This window comes from Acanthopagrus latus, chromosome 3 (genome assembly GCF_904848185.1).
Source record: "Acanthopagrus latus isolate v.2019 chromosome 3, fAcaLat1.1, whole genome shotgun sequence".
Taxonomy (NCBI): domain Eukaryota; kingdom Metazoa; phylum Chordata; class Actinopteri; order Spariformes; family Sparidae; genus Acanthopagrus; species Acanthopagrus latus.
In genome coordinates this window covers 9,043,779-9,060,739 of record NC_051041.1, presented here as the reverse complement: position 1 = coordinate 9,060,739, position 16,961 = coordinate 9,043,779, and positions in this window count along the sequence as shown.

The following is a 16,961-nucleotide window of genomic DNA, read 5'->3' as shown; positions in this document are numbered from 1 at the left end:
CTGAATATATAATGAAACTAGTAACCTCTCTCTGTCACAAAACTTAAATGTCCTTGGAATATACATACATACAGTCACGTATATATATATATACACACACACACACATTTGAAATCCTCAGAACAACGCCCCTTTGTACACAGGGATCCCGCAATACTGCCAACTACTACTACTACAGTAGTCTGTATTCATCATTCAAAAAGGGAAACTGTAAGACTCCAGGTTGCAAACACAGAAACCATAGAGCAGCTCTCACTAATATAGCCATTTCTAATCGACAGCATGTCTGACCAAAACCTGCAAATGGCTCTGGTGAAGAGGAGGAGGTGGGGGGGGGGGACAGACAAAGTCGCACTAAAAGGTTGAAATTATGGATTCTGCAGCGACAGGCCATCATCTCTCTCTCACTCCCTTTCTCTTCTCGAGCATTGATTTGCTTCCCTGAGCAGCCGATCCACTGATTCTAAATGCTCAATTCACCAAAAAGGGCTCTGATAAGGGCTGACAGAGGGCTATGTGACAGGACACACCCCATCAACTTAACAACTAAACAGTCCGTGGCAGTTGATCTCATCCTCTGCTGGGAGCAGCCGGACCTTGTTCTCTCACCATTTTGTAGATGTTGTCTCTTGTGGTTCTCCTTCCTTGAGTTAGCTGCTAACTTCTTCTTGAATCCTCTAGCGGTGGATTAAACACACAACATGTTATCGACATGTCACCCCCCCTTACGTCCTGCTCCCTCGCCAGCTGACTCTTTTTACATGGATGTTGATTCTTGGAGGCAGAACAACATAATTATCTACTCTGACCTCATTCTCGACCCCACATTGCATTCCCCAAAGTCCCATAGACCAACTCATATGTCTCTTCGTCGGAGCCCTCAGTCCCCAACACTTTTCAACACAAAGCGACGCCCTTGCTTTCAGCCCCATCGGGCCGATCCTCGAGCCCATACCCTTGAGTTAACCCGAGATTTAATGTATTCTTGACTGATATCTCCACATCAGTGCCATAGATGTGACAGCCCACATTCATTAAATAGAATGCGCAGTCTGCTTATCTATTTCCAGTGTGTGTGTTGGCTTCACATTCTGACATAAATATTTACACAGTCACCGCCGCGCTCCCCCTGGAGAACAGGCTTTTATTTATTTTTCACCTTGTCTGACTTCTTGTGCATTAACATCTATTCACTCCTTTCGACGGAGAATGAAAACAGCGAACAGAGCTCGGAGCGACCGCGGCGACGCCGTCAGCCCTCCTCATCACGTTCTGTCACAGCGGGTCAAGTGGAAGAAGTGGGTCATCTGTTGATTGAAACTGGGTCACGTCGGCCTATTGCTGCTGGCCCTCGGGCCAGTCAATGTGGGTATTAAGTGTACGCTGCCCTCATTAACAAACAATAATTTTCACTCCAGGATTATCACCCTATGATCCTACTTGATTACTTAACCTAAGTGTCATTTGGACTGTTAAAACTAAAGACTTGCTCCAGGATGGAAAGAGATTACTGTTCATTTACATTTTGAGATTTTGAGGCATTTAGCAGAAGCTCTAAAGTGCATTATTAGAATAAGCTTCTGTTCCTAGATCAGCACAATTACATGGTGTCAGTACCATTTCCTCACAATATTCTTGCATGGCTCAGCCAGAATGTGCTGTTTTTACTGCAGTTTTCCCGTCATGGATCCTGCCACTATTCAGATTGTCCTCACATACTAAAGGTCTTGCAAGATATAGTTAGAACTTTTGTTTGTTCACTATTTTGGCTGAGAGTTACATTAATAGATTGATATCGCTGTCATGTCTGCACAATCAATAAGAAGCTACAGCCGGGGACTCAAGGCTGAGACTGAAAGTGCGGTATGGTCACATTACAAATCTATACAGCCCAGTTAAGCCCCCTGAAGCATTTTAGTTTGTTTTATCATAAGATAAGGCTATGTGTAAGAAACCAATAACTTGGTTTAACTAACTTGTGTGTGTGTGTGTGTGTGTGTGTGTGTGTGTGTGTGTGTGTGTGTGTGATACATGTTTTAACAACTACGGAAGACTTTAAGTATGTCCATAACTTAACTATCATCATGCACAGAAAGTATTAAACCATGTGCCAGCATAGATCATGGCACAAAGCTTGACAAAGGAAAAACCTTCCAAAAGAAAAGAGAATTAAGCTTAGTTTAGCATCTGGAAGAAATGTTTTTAAACTGTCTGATGGAGCTCGGGATTGATTGGTTATTTTATAAACCTGGAATGTGCGTTCTGAAAAGTCACGCTCTCCCTGGGGTTTCTTGTCCTCACCCATTCAGGACAGAGGGTGATCAATGGCATGGCACCCCTACAGCCACCAGTCTGTTATCTTAGCTTAGCACAAAGACTGGAAACAGGGGGAAATGGTTAGCATAGGTATTTACACTGTTTTTGTACAAAGAATGCGATAAACACAACAGCCAGGTTTTGTTGTGTTTGACAGAGCCAAGCTAGCTGTTTCCTATTGGTTGCTTTCTTTATGCTAAGCTAAGCTAACAGGTTGCTGTCAGACAACTTGTACAGACATACTGTATGTGGTCTCATCTAACTCTCGCCAAGTAGGTGAATGAGGCTATTTTACTGGAATTTCAAACTGTTTCTTGAACACAACAACTAAAAGAATATTCAAAACGATTGTCTGGAGAGCATGTGGCTCAAGCTCTAATCAGTTGGCTAACAGTTCAGTATTTTCTTTGCACTTTAGGGTTGTTGCTCAGATTTCCCACTTCATTAATCAGCCACCTCAACCGCTGAGGAAAGCCTTCCTTCCTGTGGGATACTTTTCACTCGCTTAAACACATTTGTGATTTTATTGGCTCGGAGTGTGTGTTATTACCTCAATGTTCTTCTTCTCTCTGGTTTCTGAAAAGCAGCCCGGGGAGCTAGTCACTGTAGAGATGAGTCAGCCCACCAGAGACAAACCAGTATCACCACCAGCCATGTGTCATTATGTATTCCCTGAACCTCGCTGTCATGGCTCTGAGGCTGTCCTTCACTGCGTCTCCAGATTTTTGAAAGACATTCAAACACATCTGCAATTTTCACCCTTCATTAGGCAAAGCAAATAACCTAGAGGTAGAGCACCAGGCCTAGACCACAGAGATGAGCCAGATATGGCTTCACTTGTTTTGTTTGATTTGAATTGAGATTGAATTTCTTTTCCAGAAGTAAACAAGCTGGCGGGCAAGCTTGACATCAGGATGGGGAAAAAAAAAAACTTGGTTGTCATGACAAGTCACGGGGATGGGTTTGATGGCATTGTTTTGCACAAAGCGTGAGGCATCGTCAGCCAAAATGTTGGGAAGAAACAATAATATGTGGTTTTATTCTTCCGTTTTGTTCTGTATTGCTACAATGATTGCTCTTTTGCCAGGATGCCAAAATCTGTGAGGGGGTATAGTTGGTTAGCTACAACATATTGTCTTTCTGTTTTTCTTTTAGGCATCGTTGTACATTTATTAGGGGTGACATCAACCCTAATTGTGGCTGAGGTCACTTTGTTTCCGTGCGAGACATCACTTTCTTTATGCATATTTGACTGCTCTGTTTTGCAATGACATTTTGTTCTCCACTTTACACAATAATGATTCCCAAAAAAAGTTGGGGTGCTGTATAATGTAAATAAAACATTATTTGATCATTTGGTGATCCTTTTTGACGTAAACTTACGATAGAAGAAAAAAAAAAAAAAACATTTATTTAGGCATTATCTACTCACCCACATGCTGGTGGTAATTCAGGTACAGTTTAGTAGTCCACCAAACATTTCTGCTCCACAGCAAAACAGTGTTGCAGCATTCTACTAAACAACTGACCTGGATGGGGACTCATATAATATATCCATATAATTTGCATAATCCAAGTCCCTGGAATTCTTGAGATCCCAAATTGATTAGAAAAGATATGATTTGTTTCCTTTTTTAAGCCAAAATCTTCCCTGTAGCTGTTAAGTTAAGAGTTTGAGCGTGCACCCCATCTGATGTGGGTGCATCAGCTCAAAAAGCCAATCAAGAGTGTAAATGTGTGTAAATGTCCTTCAAATCAATTTGGGATCTTTCTTGGGCTTCAAGATGCATGGTTGAGCTCATGCATTGTGTGCTAACAGCTTTAGCTTAGCAGCTGTGGCGAAGATTTGGGATTAGAAAAAGAAAATAGTATCTAAATCAATTTGATTTTGCCTGAACATCTGTATGGAGCGATTTTATTTGGTTTACTCTCATTTAAAAAAATATACATTTAAAAAAAAATCCTCCATCTGCTTCAGTTGTTCAGGAGAACGCTTCAATGAAGCTGCAGAAATGTTATGTGGGCTACAAAACTGCACCTGACTGTCCGCTGGGTGAGAAGATAATGACTGCATTTTCCCTTTCGGGTGGACTTTTCCTTTAACATTTTACCTCATCAACCTTAATCTTTTTTGTACATGTAGGATTATTTTGAATTTAATGCCAGCAACAATTTCTAAGTCGTTCCTTTAGGTTTTACACAGGCCTCCAGCTTTTTTTTTTTTTTTTTTTTTTTTTGAGTCGGGATTGCATGTCAAACACAACCAGTGTTTTTTATGTTCCCAAGGTCATTTTATCCTTCAGTCCAGAAATAAAGGCATTTCTGGCAAGCCCTGAACCGCAGATGAATGTGCATAAATCTTTCTAATAGTACACACTGACACGCAGGACCTTTTAGTGGCTTTCATGCAACTTTGAGCCAAATGTCCAGGTTAATTACGTTTGATCCAGGGATCTTCTCCTCACACGTTTGTCTACTCTTAATAGTGAATAGCGAATGGCGCCTTGATGAGAGATTGTTATCACTGAGCTGAAAGTGCTCAGGTGTGTTTGTTCTGGCTGCCGAGGTGCTGCAGGCCGTTAAACACGCCCATCCAACGCGCAGACAAAGGAACATTTAATCCCACGAGACGCGCACACATGTTCATACACATGCCTGTGTACGCACACGCGGTTTGTCTACATTACGCAGCGGCACTGATTTATTATCAGGCTTTTTTTTTTTCTTTAAGAAACTCTCATGATTACATCAATAAATGTTGAAACGCTGGTTGAATTTCAAAACAGTCACAAAGAACGAGATTAGTCTTGGCAAAGGAACAAAAACCTCCTTATTTCCTACCTCATAATACCAATACATCACTTCTGAACTGTGCACAAGGTCACGTCGGTTGCTTGTGTCCCGGCCCGGTCCCGCTGCAAGTAACTGTTGGCTGCAGTCACACCCGGCGCTCTCACCAAATCAAAATCGACAGATGAATTGAACCAGGTTTTTTTTTTTTTGGGGGGGAGTGCTCATTTGAATCTATTTCACTCTCACTGACTCACTGACTCCCTGCCTGCGGCGGTTCCGAGTACTTTTAATCTGGTTAGTATATTGTCTGTCATGTCAATAAAGTTTTAAAAGCCTTTAAAGAATAAATCATAACCGGGGCAGGCCTGAGGGATAAACCGAGCAAAGAAACAACAATGGCTTCTTTGAAAAAGGGCCATTGATGGGTGCCGCGTACGTAGAACATGCACACAGTTCTCTTTGGGCTATTGTTCATCTAAAAGCACGCTGGCCTGAGCTAATAAGACTGAACGTGGACTCTCTGCTGATTTTCCAAAGTCCATTTGTGTTTTGTCTCCAAGTGACACCCCCACGCCTTTGTTGTTGAGGATAAACCAAACCATTCTGTCCCGACCCATGACTGTATGATGAGTCGTGTCTTTTTTTTTACTGTTTTTGTGGTCTTTTGTTTGGTATCGCACAGTGATTGTTTTGTTTTAGCACTTGTAATGTGGTCGGTGCTCCCACGAGAGACGTGTCCGACATCGGTGATGCTCGCAAGCGTGCGAACGAAGCTGGACACTTCTGTGGCTTGCGAATAAGAAACTGAATGAAAACGTCATCAGTGCAATATTTTTCGCGTGTATCGTTCAAATGCGTGTGTCTCCGCGGTCCCTTCTTCTCTTTTTTTTTTTTTCTTTTTTCTGTCTCCCACATTTCCATCTGTGTTTGTATATTTGCATTTGGGAGAAACCTGGGAAGGGCCAGCGTCTGGACGAAACCGGGCAGACAGACGGATGAACATGCCAAGATGTGACCGAGAGAGAGGAAAGGCTGTGTTGAAAACAAGGGAGGACGGGAGGAAGAAAAGGCAGAGGGAAGCTGGACGCCGGTGGAGAGAGTGGAGAGAGACGGGGCCCCTGACCTGACCACACTGACACACTCGGGTCTCTCTCTCCTCGCCAGCTGTGCATTGTGGTCGATCCGGAGAGGACGCACTCACACACACATATACTTATCTACGCATGCTGGCGATGAGGACATACTTGGCCTGGGTGCATGTGTGTGTGTGTGTGTGTGTGTATTTGAGTGTGTGTTTCAATGTGACAGCCTATCCATGCGTGCTAAAGAGAGTGTGGACGCTACCAAAAATCCGACCGTCTGTGTTTGTTTTCCTTCCAGCCTTTGTGCCTTTGCGCTCATGTCCCTGAACCTGTGTGCACATCTGTGTGTGTATACGTATATTTACACGGCTGCCGGGGTGTGCTGGTGCTCCTTTCCATCTGTTTTTCTTGCTCGGCTGCACGAGTGGGCAGGATATTGGTGTGCAGCGTGTCCCCGCGTACCACTCCATCATCTCAGCCCTCTCTGCTGCGTCTCCACATGTGTGTCGAGCCTGCGAACCATTAGCGATGTCGAGCACAAACGGAGTAATTAGGAATAAGTGCTCAAAGGTGCAACAGTTGGACCCCGCAACCCCCCAAAAGATCCCGTCCCACAATCCTTTGCCGCATTCTGAGGCCCGCCGGTTCCCACCGCTGGAGCCTGACTGTTACCCAACGCTCACGTCTCTGCAAATAGAAATGGTGCTGCTAACAGGCAATGTGGGCACCCTGTGTTTTCAGAGCGGGCCCCGGAGAGTGCTGACTGGCCCTCGGAGGGGTTATTTTTACCGTGTGTGGAGCTCTGTCGAACTGGCAGCAGAGAGAGGTGCAGGAAATGCTGCATGGTCAAAGAGTCAAGGAGGGGAAAGTTCCCTCTTAACACAGCAGTTTGTCATGTCTGTATCAGTCCCAGCGTGCGTAGTGCACGTGCTTCTGTTTGTGTGTGTGTGTGCACTGTACTGTAACCAAATGCGGGTGGGCTCTTACAGTATGCGCGCTGTGTTTAGGCAAAGAGAATTGTCCGTGTGTTTGTTTGTACCAGCGATGTGTGTGTTTGTCTCCATTTCTAGGAAACAGGCTTTTCCTTGGCAAGGCAGGCAAGCCAGCGAATCTGCTGTAACCTCTGCGACCCCCACCCACCACCACCACCACCAACACCACCTCCACCCTTCCTCACCCTCCAGGAGAGAAGCTGGGAATCGATACGCCGCAATCTGAGGGAGCGAGCGAGCGTGCCAGCATCCGTAAGCTGAGGTCTGGGCAAGGAACATCAGTCGGATGCGTGCGCGCGAGCATCTAAACAATAACCCGCAAACGGGCGGGCGTGCACGCGCACACACTGCGCACACATGTCGATGTTTGCGTGGACGCGGGGACTTCCCACACGGAGCACATGACATCTTAATTCAGCGCCACCAAGCGCAAAGTGGTACGTAGTGGAGGGAAAAACGGAATGGAAAAACTGAGGCTGAGGTCAGGTTTGGAGACAAACCTCTCGTCGAACGAGCAAGGCAAAAACCTGAAAAATGCGCCTTAATCGCTGTCCTAACTGTGCCCTCGAGCGCTACGTGCTCCTGCCCGAGTCAAACAAAGGACGAGGAGGGAAATCAGCACAAACATATTTGCATATGCTCACAGTTTACTCTTGAGCGAGTGCAAATGTTGTGTGCCGAATGGATCCAAATGATCGTAGGTGCAAGTCCAATTAAGATAACGCCTTCTTTTCTTTTCTTTTTTTTTTCCAGTGGGTCTAATCACTTATACATATAAACAAATCTGCTCGCTATGCATAGATTTTATGGATAAGCACACACACACAAACGTAAACACACAGAGGCCACCGTAAATTACAGTCATCCCATCTGGGAGCATTAAGAAGCTGTTAATGAATAGGGTGCTGGAGCAGCAGCCACAAGTGGAGCGAGGCAGCTGGAGGAGGGAGGTGTGGTGGAGGCGGGGAGGGCCGGGGGGGCTGTGGGGGGGAGGCCTGGGTAGCATCTGGGCAGCAGATATGTGTGTAGTCATGTAAAAGAGGTTGCGGTAACAGTGCACGTCTTAGGGGGAAGAGAGGAATCAAAAGATCTGTTTTGAAGCCAGTGCTCTTTGTGACCTGCCTGGTAGAGAAACGCTCGACTCGGAGCGGGGCGAAATGCAAACGACACGCATAATCATAATACGTTGGTAAAGAGAAAACAGAATCTGCGGGAAAGGTCAAACGTGAGTGCTCACATTTTACGCCGAAACATTTAACATTGTGTTTACAAGATGAAGAAGCCAGATAAACTCAGTAACCCCCCCCCCCCAGCGCGCACTCACCGTGCGGCTGAAGTGGGGCCCACACGGAAACAGGGGGGCTCCAGACTAATGACTTCGCCTTATCTATGGGAGGTGTCGGAGGAGGTGTGGCAACAGAAGGGCCGGTTATCTTAAGTGACCTTTTAATACCCTCGGCCCTTTCACGATACCTCCACTGGTGGGCCTTCAAAGTGGACACATGGGCAATATACGGAGCAGAAGTGTGCCTCGGAAGGAGACAAAAGGCGCCACCTGTATGCTAATGCATTGTGGGGCTTTCAGAGAGCGCGGCGCTGCAGAGGCAGAGGGATGAAGTGTGCCGATCCTTTGGAGAAAGGCCCGGGGCTGTAAAAAAACGCAAGCAGGGGCCAAAAAATTGATTTTGAGCCCTCTTCTTTTTTCTCTCCTCTCCCTCTTTTAATGAGTAGAAAGGGAAGAAACGAGACAAATCTGAAGTGTGCCACTTTATGGGGGAGAGGGTGCTGTAAAATTGATTTTCTCCTTCTTTAAGGCGGCAAAGAAGAGAGACAATAAGAGCAACGCGGATGAGTAACTATAGGACGGCACTGAGGAGAGAAGAAAAGGGCACGGGCAGTAAAATTCATTTCCAATCTTTGTGTTAAGTAATGAGAAAGAGAGGGGAGAGTGCCGGAGTGTGCCACTTCAGATGGGGAGGCGGGGGGGCGGCTGTGTGAGGGCGACAGATACGACCAAAGGCTGTAAAATTCATTTTCCCTTCCTCTCTTTAAGTAATAGGAGAGCAGAAGTCGCAGAGGGTGCCTTTTGCGTGGTGCCTTTGTCAATAAGCAGAGGGAGGGAAAATGGGGCAATAAAATTCATTTCCACACTCAAGCTTTTTTTCCGTATTTTCTTAAGAAAGAGAGGTCTGAGTGGCGGAGTGTGCCGTGGCAGAGGGACGGCTGTTCGTATGGAAAAACCGGAAGCAAGGTCAGAGGCTGTAAAAGTCTTCCTCCCCGAGGGGTGGGGTCGCATGAGCCTCTTTGAATGGAGGGTGGAGTAATTGCTATTAAGCAGATTTCCCTCGCATGGCACAGCTGCACACAGGCAGGAGCGACTCCTCCTCGCAGAGGCCCTGGACCACGTACGCACACTATTTGTCCATTCATAAACAAGACTTATGTAAACACATCCTCAGCGTGCACGCCGGCACACACTCATGTCAGATGGATTCGCCGCTATCTCCCTCCGCTCCTCCAGACTTTGGAGCGGCGGCTTTTTTTTCTCTCTCTCTCTCTCTCTCTCTCCATACTATCTTGTTTCAGCCGGAAAAAAGCCCTCGAGCCATCTATTTAGCACACCGTCTCTCGCCGTGTATACATCCAGACCTCTGCACTGCGTGTTTCTTCACACCATCTACTGCCGTGTTTCAGCTCGCGGCGGCCCGAACCGTCTCCAATTACATAACGATCTATCGGTGCGTGTTCCTCTTCGTTGTTGTTGTTGTTGCTGCTGCTGCCGCTTTCACACCATCAGCAGAGCAAATTACACACGGCAACTTCGGTGGTTCGCAGAGTTGCATCAGCACCGCCTCGCATCTGTCAGCACACTGTACGCCTGTTGAGAGGAGTGAGCACGTAAAGAATAAGCTCCCGTTAGCGATTGGTGTCACTTGCCCGTTGCTGCCGGCGACGGCCGGGATGGCACTATTCTGGGCCATGTCCCCTCTCTCCCTCCAGGCTCCCCGGGGCCCATGATTGCTGGGAAGGTTCTGGGCACTTTGGACAGATCGCTGCTCTTCTGGGGGGGAAGTCGAGAGCGTGTCACTTTCATTTCAACACATTTCGGGGGGTAATGAGCAGAACATGGATTGACTGACGGCTCGAGCACGCACTGTTCCCTCTCAAATCTGTTCGTGTTGACTCGTCCCTGGGATCAGGTGTGCAAAGCCGAGAGCTTCCTCCAAAGACAACATCTCTCTCCGCACCTTGTCATTACTATTCAGGCCGTATTTCCCTCTGGAGGAAGGTGCTCAGCTGGACCTTCTGAGATTGTCAGAGCTTTTTCCTGTTTAAGCGCAATCTCGGTTTGTTGACCGAGCGGCACGATTTTTCGGTTTCTCCCTTTTCACTCGCAGTCTCGTTGCATAGTTGTAACATCGTAATTGTGCTTTGGTGCTGGCGATGTAATTGCGAGCAGGTTAAGCCTCCTATACACCGCCAGGCTGTTGTGTTGTTGTGTCAAGGGAGAAAAAAGAAAAGCAAGGGGATGGTAAACAGAGTCTCTGGGTGGTCCCCCCCCCTTTTCTCTGGACTCCCCGGACACACTGTAAAGTCTGCTGACAGCAGAAGGGCTCTTTCCTTTCAGCACAACCTGCGTCGCTGCTCTCCTCGCCTTTCTGTTCTGTCGCTTGTTTGCGGCTGCCGGAGAGTCTGTGGAGCTGCCCTCATACATATTGAAGGGGCTTTTGAGGAATCCACCAGTGTGCGGCTTTTTCATCCGGCCTACCCTCCTCACCCTATTTACATTTGAGTGTCAATCTCTCCTTCTTTTTCCTCTCTCCGTCTGTCTGTATCTCTCTCTCAAAAAAAAAGAAGCACTTTTGCATTCCACTATTCTTCTGCTTTTTCTCTCGCTCTCTTCCACCTGCCCACTCGGATGCTCCCCCCCTCCTCCTCTCTTTCTCACACCACTTAGCTCCAAATTTTTTCTCTTCCTACATCTTTTTTTTTTTTTCTCTCTCTGTTGGCTTTTGTTTTGTAGATTGAAAAAGTCTGTGTGTGGATCTCTCGATGTCTCCCCACTCAAAGGGCCACTGTGTCGTTTTGGAGAAGAAAAATTCAAACCATTTTAATATTTATGATATCAAATGAGGTAGGATTGCGAAGGTTTTCTTCCGTAACTGAGCTGTTCTCAAAGGAAAACAAGGCCTCCAGAGCACTGTGTGATGCTAGAGAGGTGGCAGGGTCCGCCAGATATAGACAAAGTACAGCAGTATGAAATTGCACTGTCCTTGAAAGGTGCAATATGGAAGTATTTTTAGTGGAGAGAATTCAAATTCAAATAGATTGTCAATAGAACTAAAAAATAACAGCTTTGACTTTATGTATTATGTTGTGGAGTTATCTACTGAAGTTAGCACGCTAATCAGCTAGCCCTACCTTGTCCCGGTCCAAAGTTTCCACCCCACCCAACCACTGCACCCTCACCCCTTTTGTTTTTAGTTCGGGTGCCTGTTCCAGTGCCTCTGGGCAGACTTGAGTCAGACAAAAGAGTCGCTAGCTTCACAGCTAACTGAGCTAACTGGCTAACGAGAGCAACATTTAAATCAACATCTAGCGTCTCATCTGGTGAAACGCTGTCCCCTGTTTGTTTGGAGTATAAATTAGACAGGCGCCCATTTTTTATATATATTGCACCTTTAAGGCAGTCACAGCAGGTTAATTCGGTCACGAAAACAAAGAGAGTCTGTTAATTTAGTTTGTTTAGTGTGATTAGATTTTTTTTTTTTTTTTTAACGCCAAAACTACACAGTGCATCTTTAACTCCTCTCCAACTCCCGATATTTCATTTCAGTATATCTCACTGTCTTGCTTGAAAAGCAGACCTGTTATTCATCTCTCTCTCTCTCTCTCTCTCTCTCTCTCTCTCTCTCTCTCTCTCTTTTCTCTGATCCCTCCAGCTATTTTTTCAGAGACCGTCTCCCCTCTGCTCCAAATTTCCTGCAGTAAATACAGCAATAATCTCTTCTCCTCACTTCCTTTTTATTATTATTTTGTTCCATCTCTCCGGCCCCACGCTTTCGTACCCCGCCCCTCCCGTCTTTGTGTTTGCATGCTACGCCTCATCCGAACATCTTATTACATCGTGTGCCTCGTCCTCCCTCTCCCTCTGTCCCTGTTTGTTTCCCGTCTATTTCCATCGCTCTCACTCTCCTGTCTTCTTCACTTGGCGTCCGTCCAGCTTTCCCTTCCCTCCTTCCTCTCCTCTTGCGCCGACTTTCGCCTCGCGTGCATTTATGTTTACACCCTCGTTTCAAACTCTCCTCATTAGTAGAACTTCCTGCAGATTTCTGTCTCGCATGTAGACATTTTTTTGTTGAATCTGCGAGGGATGGATGACTCCCTCCTAACCAAAAAATGACGCCGCATTTCCCCCAGCTAGAGCACGGCGTTGCTCATTTGTTTGTCAGTGAGTCACCTGCAATACCTCAAACACCGCTCACTAGAATTTGACGGTCTAAAAGGAAATGATGCATCGGACCGCTCACATTTCAATTTTGCCCGAGGGATGGAGCCATAATTACAGGCTGGAATAGGTAACATGATGGCTAATTACTGGCCCAAAGGTCTCCCTGCATCGTTTATCAGCGAAAACATGTTTATTGTCGCCTTATGCTATATCCCCCATCTTTCTCCTTTTCGCATATTGTCCTTCTTAAATACGTCTTTTTTAAGCTCCTCACTCTCATCCCGCACGCCTCCTCACTTTTTTGCTTTCATTCTTGGTCTTACACTCTCGTTATCTAACACTGTGTTTGCATTTCTCCTCAATCCTCCTCCTCCTCATCCGCCTCCTTCTCAGCTGCTCTTTGTCTCTCAGTTTGGCTCGTACGCCGGGTATGCAGGCGCACATATTTGTGTGTCTGTGTGTGTGGGTGCGTCTGAGTTTTGTGCGTGCCCCCTCCCCTGAATGTCTAAGCGCGGCGGCCGCGAAGCCCATCGCCGAGGCCGACCGCTATTACCTGACCCACGATCTCTACAGCTGACACACTGATCGCTGGATACACATAATCAACCACCTCTTTGTTTACCCCCGATTAATTAACCACGGCTAATTAAGAGCTGGCACTTACCACTTCATCTCCTTGGCCGCAGCGATAGGGTTACTCGCTGATTACCTTTGTTTTGCTTTCGAATCGCTCCACCTAATCATTAACTTTGCTTTGGCCCTCAGGAGAGAGAGTCAAAGGAAAATCAACCTTTTTTTTTTTTGCCAGAGCAGGCCAAAAAACAAGACCAAGAACAAACTTGTTCCTGCGCAGGCAACCTACCAAGAGAAGGATGGTTATCAATCTGTTCAGAGTCTTATTTCATAAGCAGCGAAACCTGTGCAATGCTAATTACAGGAAACACTTCACTTCCATTGTTTGCGAAAAGAAAGAGCTCATTGGTTCGGGGACAGCTCCTGCCGGGGACCGGCATCGACTAACAATGGAGGACACAGACCGGGGAGGCCAATGAAACGAGTCGCACACTGGACCGAGCGCCGTGGTTCACACCAGCACAGCTCCCTTATGTAAATAGACGGTGGGGCGTTGTTTGTGGATGGAAACGCGATGACAGTCTGTCATTAAACCGCTCATTTGTATTCACGGCGGAGGGTCTCAACACCTCTCCTTTTCCAGCGGACGCGCAAGAAAACGGTGACGGGCTCCGGAGGGAGGACAGGAAGGAACCGTATCTGTTGTAACATGCTCAGGTCATGGAGCTGCGCTGGGAGAGCACACACACGCCAGATGTGCGAGCTTGAACAAATTAAAGAAAGTGAAAAAAGAATCATGCTGCAGGTAATGGAATGACTCCTAAAAACCCAGAGAAAAATTTGCATTTTTGCACTTTTTGGTTCCCTCGTCCAGAAGTCAGCGGGTTCAGTCGGGCAAATGCTTTGATTGATGTCTGTGGTTAACAAAAGCTTTAATTGACAATGTGAAAGAATTTTGGTTGAACACGTCCAAATATTAACAATAATTAGCCCATAGAATGTGAATAAATAGCAGTTTTGACAGGATGACGTGTATGTATTGCTTTGCAGAGAGCTACCAAACTTAGCATGCTAACTAGTCTGCTTCACCAGATGTAGACTGTTGCTATACAGCCTGTCACTAGGCACTTTATTCCCCTCTTCCTTCTGCTATCCACATACACTGTTTTCAAAACCCACATCGCCACCTGACACCACAACAACAACCTCCTAGCTAACAGTGTACACGCTAAAACTGGCATTCTTCTCTAACGCTAACCTGCTCACAAATGTAGACAAGCTAGAGGTTGTTAGCTTAGTGCCTCACCTCCTCATGTGCAGACCAAACAAAGGGTTTTTTCACTGTATATTAGAAGAGATAAGTGTGGCTCTGCTAACCAGCGAGCCCCAGACCATCCCGGTCCTAAACTCCTCTGCTGGTCCACACTCACACCTTCCATTTACTTTTCGTGAAGGCAACCATGGTGATTCTAACTTCCACGTTAGCTTACAGAAGTGCGTCATCCCTGCAGCTCTCTAGAAGAACATGGCCATTGTAGGTTGTTCCCATGCAAAGTAGACTTTATATCTATATTTTTTCATCAGTTTTTGAGGACAACAATCCTGCGTGTTTTGATTTGTTTTCAGGATCACGGAAAGTGCAGCCCGATGACATCATCTAATTACTCTGGTGGAAATGGTTGAAAAAAAACAAATTATGGACAGTCAAGTTCCCATGCCTACATGAAACGCTTCTCCCTATCATTTTCCTATATCTTATTTTCATGCCGCAGAACAGGCTCAGTGCAAATTCTGTTAGGATTTGAGGTGAACGGGAGTTGTGTTTATGTGTGTACGTGCGGGCCCGCGTTTGTGTCTGCGCGCATCTGCAGGCCCATGCGTGTGTGTGTGTGTGTGTGTGTGTGTGTGTGTGTGTTTGTGCGGCTGTCTGTTTCGCTGTAAAAAGGAAACACATATCAGGGCCGAGCTGCAGTTTTGTTCCACTTCATCTTTCTATTTACTCATTCAGTATTTCAGGATGGTATGAAATTAGAGGTCTACTCATTTGGCTCCTGATAGAGCTCCGACATAAATGTCTGCGGCGTGGTGAAAGCTTTTTTTTTTTTTTTTCCGCAACAATTTTCGATTGCAATGCAAATGACAATTATGTTGGCAGTCCCTCTCACCCTCTTATCTTCCCACCAAGCCAGAATAAACAATTGGACTCAAAAATTGATCCGTCGGGATGGGCGCTCTTCATGAATACAAAACACATTATTTCCAAACGACCTGCTTGACACTGAATAGCACACAATTACTATGTATATGTGCCTTTCTGCGTTTTCACTCGGCGATCCGGAATGGTGTGTTGGTTTGGACAGTGTATTTCAAAAATGCAGATTGCATGAAGGGTGAATACTCAGCGTGGAATATATTGTCTGAGGACTCCTCTTGAGTCTGGATCTTTTCTGCTGCAGCGAGTAAATAATAAAAATAAAGGGTTTATGTAAAGCTCTTGACAAAATAGTGTGGGCGTCTCACAGAAGTGATTATTCAATGATGAGGACGCCGCAGCACAGAGTCGGACCTGGGAAAGACAAGCTGCAAATTGATATTAGTAGTTACTTGGAGCAACAGATGAGTGGGATGTGGACGCACTGTGACAATTAAGCTGTCGGTTAAACTTTCTGATTTGCAATCAAGGGCGTACCTGACAGTTTAATCAGCTCGTGAAGATGTCAGGCTCGCTGTGACAGAGGCAACCTTTCTCCGATTGCATGTGCCGTCTCGTGTGTCGATGAGTTTAAGCAAAAAAAAGTGCAGAACAACCTTAAAGGCTCCTCGTGTACAGCTTCTGTGGAACAAGATACCTTTCACATTAAGTGTGGTTACAGTGTGGTTACATCAGGAGTGTATCCCTCACCCCTTCAGCCAAATCCCTGCAGAGCTGATCTGATCACAACCCCCCCACCCACCCGAATCAACGTCCCTCGAAAAGGAGTCATTCCTCCAAACTCTGTGCAATCGGGCTGCTTGGATTCATAATCCTGAATGTGTGTTTTTTTTACTTACTTGTCGTTTTTTTTTCTTTTTGTTTGCTGTACCTTTTGAAAGCTGTTGCGGCTCTAAGCAGGCACAGCAGATAAAGTGCCATGTCAAGCAGAAGCAGGCTCGAAAACTCCCCCCTGGCTGTACGGCTCACTTGGCTGAACAAGCAGCTCGCGGTCCAGATTATCCATGTCAATGGAAGAGAAAATGAGAATCGGGGGTTTTGCTGTGCATCTGACAGCATGCGGTCACGCGGTTCCATTTCAAGGTACGATAATATCTGACTATCTAGATTTTCTTTTCAGAGGCGCACAGACTCATCATATTTGAAGTTAACATGTCAAATGAACGCCCTTAGAATAAACATACGATTCAAACAGGCGATAGTGGCCAGCTAATGCCTGTCCTCATACAAAGTAGCCATGGAAACCCTGTAAGATAAAAAAAGAAAAAAAAGTATCAACTTCAGTTCAAGAAATCACTGTGCAAATACACCAAATGTTGCCCAACACCACTCACGGGTGGTGCACTTCAATCACAGATAAGGCTCAGAGGAAAGACTTTATGGCTCGAACGCACTCAACACTGGACAAACTAACTGGAGTCACTGCAGTGCAGCAGCAAATACAATTAAATGATGTGTTGCAGCTTGTTATGCTCAGATTTCTTTTCCAGAGTGTCCAAGTGCTGTTTACAGGCTGTATCTGGTGGTGTTTTTGTATTACA